Genomic DNA, 6,387 nt, shown 5'->3' on the forward strand with positions numbered 1-6,387 from the left:
CGTCATTCTTTCATTTCTGCAAACAGAATGCTAACATTCAGCTACAAGTTTCCCACTAAGAGAGATTATATCCCCGAGATCTGTAATAAAGCCCGTACTATACGCAAAACATTCCTGTCAACTGGGAAATATTCAGCCTTTTGGTTATTAATTATTCGGGCGTATACATAACAACGTCGTTGCTTCTCCGGCATCGATCCTAATACTTAGATATAAGAAGTTTTATTGTAAACTTCATATGTTTTAATGTAATTTTTTAAGTCTTTAATTAAAGTGTTTATGCTTTGAATGTATGAAGTTTTAAGCCTGTTTTGTGATACCTCCTGTAGGTACGGTACCTGGCCTGAGAGGTTAGTTGGGAGCTTCTTCCACTGAAGTATAGATGTCACTGCGGACTTGTGTTGACGCGCGCGTGGTGGCTGACGGCTGGTGGCCCGCTTGCTCAATGTGTTACTTAATTTGGAACGTTGTTTGTTTACTGTTATATTTATTATTTAGATATAGAGAAACGATGCTTATTCTATTGGTTAGTAAACCACATCTGAGATGTAAATACTATGTGATGTTTTTAAAGTTTGAGTTGAAGTCTGTACTTTCAGAACTTTAATTTGTTACTCTTTAGTACTGAAATATGTACATATTTTAATTTTGCCTTGTATCACTGAAATTTCAATAAATTTAAACTATGCTTTATAATAACTCCTTTGTATAATTTAACACCCATTCCTCAGTAGAATAACAATACGCCGTTCCTATCCCCAAGTAACCCAGCTGATTATGACATTATATAGTTCCCTGCTTATAAATTATCTTATATATTAATTATATTTATGACTTTTATAAAAAGTTATGCAATTTTTTGGACATAACCATGAAGATAATGAAAATTATGCCTTATTTTATGATTGAAATAATTTTGAAACCAAAAAATATTATAATGATAAAAAGCTAAGAATTATTTCAAGGTTTAGTAGCTTTTGGTTTTGCACTTTGATGAAGTTTGATTTTTTCCTTTCGACCTTTAAGATGATTATTCTTAATTTTCCCTGGCACTTTTAAAGGCACTGTGTTAGGTATTGTCAGCTCCTTGGCAAGTCGGCCCTGAGAGCTGACTGCTCCAATTGAGCTTGCACAGGATCAGCCCTGGTAACAGCGGCGTCTATATATTATGACTATCACTTGCTTGGATATACAGTTACCATAATGAAGTACCACCGTACACTGACGTAATAAACAAAAAGGCAGCTAGGAATTTACAAAAGTCACATTCCGATGTACTTTTTATTATAATAGGTGAAATGTTTTGTGTATCAGAATATGACTTCCAAATTCATATTTGTTTTTTACTTATGATGGCAGTAAGTCATAATATGATTATTAATGTGATTGTGGAAGGAGCAATATCCTGACAGCTGTATTATAAGAAGAAATATATTTTGTGTACGTGCTTCTTCAATAATCTTTATAAATAAAAATGTAAATGTTCATTTGTTAAAAATCTTAAATCTCCAAAAGTTCTTTACCGATTGCTTTGAAATTTTGGCACAACTCAAGTTGCATCATGCATTCAAGTACGCATCTGATTTTATATACCAAAATTATATAGATGTCACCTATGACAGGTAAAAACATGTTTTTTTACAAAACAGCACCATCTGTTGGACGTAAAGGCAACATGCGCTATTGTTTCTCTACCTGCATAGATAGATTGAGCCTCAGCAACTCGTGGCGGCGTACAGCTAGCAAGTTATAAATTCACTTTGTGGCATCATTTTAACTAAGTAAAAATAATTAACTTTGTTTAGACCACCATTTTAATATAAATTGGGAGCAGCCATTGCAGTGTGTCTTTTGATACATTTTCCTTCTAAAAAGATAACTTAGGTAAGTACCCAATTAAAGTTTAGAACTAACAATCTTCTTCTATGCATATATTTTTAAAGAAGTGTCCACATTTGACGTTCAAAAAAAGAGGTAAATTACTGCCTACATCTGATTTCTGACAACACCGCGGACTTCAGCCAATGTTAGTTAAACTACTAACAGTTCTGCAACAAAACAACTAGTTCAAATAAGTGCTTTCTTCACAATATAAGTATTATATTGTGAAATATTATAACATAGGGCTTTCTCCTATGTACAGCTCAAGTAAGTGCCAGTTGATAGTTAAATAATAACAGTTCAATAATTCATTCCATGGCATAGTGCCCACTGCCCATGGCTAATTTATTTTTGATGCTTTGCCAAAACATAACAGAATGAAGGAAAACTATTGCACCTAGAACTATAATAATTTCAATTGATATTTTCTCACTCGCTCAAAAAGGTTGGTAAGGACAAGCATCATACCACTGACATAGACCGAGGAATATTCGGAGGACATTCTTTATTTACCCACAAAGCAAAGGCTTGTGATCCAAAAATGCAGCAACACAAAGAACCCCTCTGTGACCGGCAGAGTAAAATAATATTTAATGGTACGTTAAAAAGACAAAACAAACATTGAGCTGTGTCTGTAATGAAGGAGCTCACAAACTTACCAGTGTTTATTTGGGAAAACAAACTAACATACTATAAATTATCACCTAGAAGTGATCAGATGCGTTAAACTACGGACATGTCCGTACAACACGTGCAAAATATCAGATGCAATGTGATATTTACAATACGTTCCGTCCGGTGGGCGAACATTCTGTGGGCTTTTATAAAAAACATATATTTTTTTAAATATAGACAAACATTCCCGGATTACGAATAACCTGACAATATTTAAAATCTCCTACTACAGCCATAGTAAGCGAAAAATGTGGCTTGTGTTGTGATGGGAGGGCTTAAGCCAGCCGAGGAATTGAACACACTACGCCTGGTTGGGACATGTCAACTCAACCACCGAGCCAACTCAAATGCAAGGTAGTTGGCATATTTAATAAAACCATACCTCACTCGTTGTAGTGAATTATCTGACGAATCTGAAAAGAAGATTATTAAAGGAACCGCAAAAAACCCGGCCAAGTCTGGCAATCTGACGATTGTGTGGAGGGGTAAATGTACATTGGAGTTCGAGTTGGTCCGGGATCACTACGGAGGCGGCAAACCTTGCCTGATTCAAAGGAGTTAGCACGAACCAGCCCTCTACACATCAGTCTGCGCTCGACAGGCATTCGAGACGCAAGCTGTTAATATGACAATGTTATTATGGGAGAGTGGTATTTTTTGTTTTTAATGAGTTTTTATTATTCACAATGTAACTCTGTATGTCTATGGAGAGTGGTATAACTATTTATTTGAAATTATTATTTTTTGAGCTTTATGCAGCATAACCAATATTATAGAACTCGAAGCATCGTCATAAATTATTACAATACCTTCATACAGGGTTTACCTTGTGGGAATTTTTTTGATAATTTACATTACCTCGACTTTTTTTGTACTGTTCATATTGAAACACTTATAAAAAATACAAGATAATATTAAAAAAATGTATATAAGTGTTGGGAAGTAAGAGCTTCACAGATGCACTCATAGAGGGCAGTGCATAGAGCTTGCGTGGAAGTCCGTAAGATGGCAGCTAGTGGCCAGTAGTCGCCAGGGCCAGTGAGAATGCTCCCAGACAAACTTACTGTTTCTGATCACATTTAGCCAGCTTCTAGTTAGGTCGACTGTTAAGTCACCATTGTAATACGCGGAGTATTAATAAATCCCTGATTTATCACAAAGAACCAATTATTTATAATCTCCTTCCACAACGAGTTGGGGAACTGTTTGTGGGAACACAACAATAAGTAAACAAAAAAATGTAAGTTTTTGTTTATACACATTGGTATTTATAAAAAACTTACAATTATAATATAGTCATTTATATGCTTCTACATAATAATGGTAAGCCAAGATACAGAGGGGCCACAGCTATCCCTTCGACGTCTGCCGTGATAATAAACATTTTGAGTTCAGAGTTGGAAGTTGGAGGGTTGGCTGCAATGTGGTGGTAGCCACTATAAGTTCAGCCAACCTTCCAACTGCAACTGTGTAGTGGTATCAAAAGAGGTAAAACTGTATTCTACCAAAATAAAAAATATATCAAATCATATTATGTCGATCATTAAAAAAAAAAACTAAATAATATGATGAAAGATATGTAGTATGCCTATGACAGACCACGCTATAGTGCTATATTTTCGTGACTTGGCATATTTAAATTATGGTGAGCGATATGCTGAAATAGGCTAAGCCATAATGCGTAAAGCGTAATGTGTCACTTACCTTAGGCTGTAAATCAATATTAAATAAATAATGTAAATGTTCATTTGTTCAAAATCTTAAATCTCCGAAAGTTTTTCACCGATTGCTTTGAAATTTTGACACAACTTGCATTTGAGTATGCGTGTTTTTTTATATACTTATAGTGACAGGTAAAAACATGTTTTTTTAAAAAAACAACGCCATCTGTTTTTCCATCATTTACCTGGCGACTACATAAATCTGAATTTTGTTCAGACAGAATAATGATCTGAATGATCTGATCATCTCAGTTAAATCATAAACAAAAATTTTGATCACACTAGCAGTATCGTTAACGGTTTAATATATTAACTTGCGTAGTAATAATTATTTAGCAGAACATTCACTTACGACAAGTTATTTCACAGAAATTGATCAATTCATCGAATTTTAAAGCTAAAATTCAAGTTCTGTGAAGTTCTATTCAAGGTCTGTTTTTATTTCAGTTATGTAAAACAATTGTGCAATACTTATATAATAACAAATATAACCTTTACAGAGCTTCAAAATTCACTGTGAAATTTGATGAATTGTTCAAATTCTATGAAACAACCCATCCTAAATGACTGGTCAGTGGATGAGTAAGCATCGTGTTTGGGTTCCACCCAGGCGTCGTGCGTTCAATTCCTCGGCTGGCAAAGTCTACGCTAAGTCCTCCGTCACTGTGGTGGTAGCATCGTGGTAGTAGAAGATTTTCAAATATGATCAGGTAATTCGTAACCGGGAATGTTTGTTTAGAACTTAAAAGGTTTTTTATAAATTGAATAATAATATTATTGAATATATAAAAGCAAATTTAAAAATGGCTCTCCTTATCTTCATTATTATTATTCAATTTATTTATATCCTATTTAGACTTTTTGGTTATAGGCATATGTTTCTCAATAGAAAACTAATAGTGAAATTAAATACAATATTTTTGTTATTTGTTTTTGGGGTATTATGCCGTGTTGCGCTAACTCCTTCTTTAGCCAACGTTTCGGACAGCATTGCAGTGTCCATCATCAGGGCAGATGTCTTATTTAAGTAAGACATTAAATAAGACATCTGCCCTGATGATGGACACTGCAATGCTGTCCGAAACGTTGGCTAAAGAAGGAGTTAGCGCAACACGGCATAATACCCCAAAAACAAATAACAAAAATACTTTTGGCCGTGAAAATCTTAAATCATATTAAATACAATAGTTGAAAAATAACTATTTTGTTTGGGTAAAAAAAAAAATACATATATATTTATATAAATCTTGAACAATATGAAAAGGTACTGATCTCAGAATTATAAAAAAAAACGCCGTACTTTTAATGGGGACAGATTATGGAAAAAAAACTGCAAGAAACAACGATTTACATTGGAATAGATGGTAAAAGATGTATTATAATTCCCTCTTTATTGAATCAAAGTTAAAAATTTACCTTGTAAAACGAACCCTTTGCCGCCATTTTGAACTTTTTTGTATTGAGTGACATTTGCAAAAGTTTCGTTTCAATGTAAATACGCATAAGTGACTTAATTAACTAAAACTTGATTTACTTAATATAAGAACCTTATAACCAATTTTGTGCATATCAATAGTTGTTTCAGTAATTATTGAAACAATGTGTAATTTCCAGAGATGTGCAAAATGGGTACCCAAAACCATTTGAAATGCAAAATGGAAATGGGTCAAAACTTTTCCATTTGAAAATGCAAAATGCAAAATGGTTTTTAGAAAAGCATTTCAAATGCAAAATGCAAAATACCTATTTTCAAAATGCATTGAAAATGCAAAATGGTTTCTCAGGTCAAACAATCAAAATAATTATAGAATTTTTAAACAATTTTGTCATTTAATAATGGACATCAATGTAGAACAAACATATTACATGATGGTAAATCCAAATAAAGACTAATGTTGTCAACGTAAAAACATAGAAACTGCTATCTAACATTTAATATTACAGCGTCATGGCCCCATGTTCAGTATTTGAATCAGTATTTTTTGTAATGGTATCACTCAATTGCCAGGGCTCCTACCAAGGAGCAACTTGACAAATGGAAATTATCTCTCATAGCGAGGTTGAGGACCGGCTGATATTTGGGGCTTATGAAAAAAAGATGAGTGGAGAT

Source organism: Hesperophylax consimilis, chromosome 9 (genome assembly GCF_061612785.1).
Source record: "Hesperophylax consimilis isolate HC1 chromosome 9, BYU_Hcon_1.0, whole genome shotgun sequence".
NCBI lineage: Eukaryota > Metazoa > Arthropoda > Insecta > Trichoptera > Limnephilidae > Hesperophylax > Hesperophylax consimilis.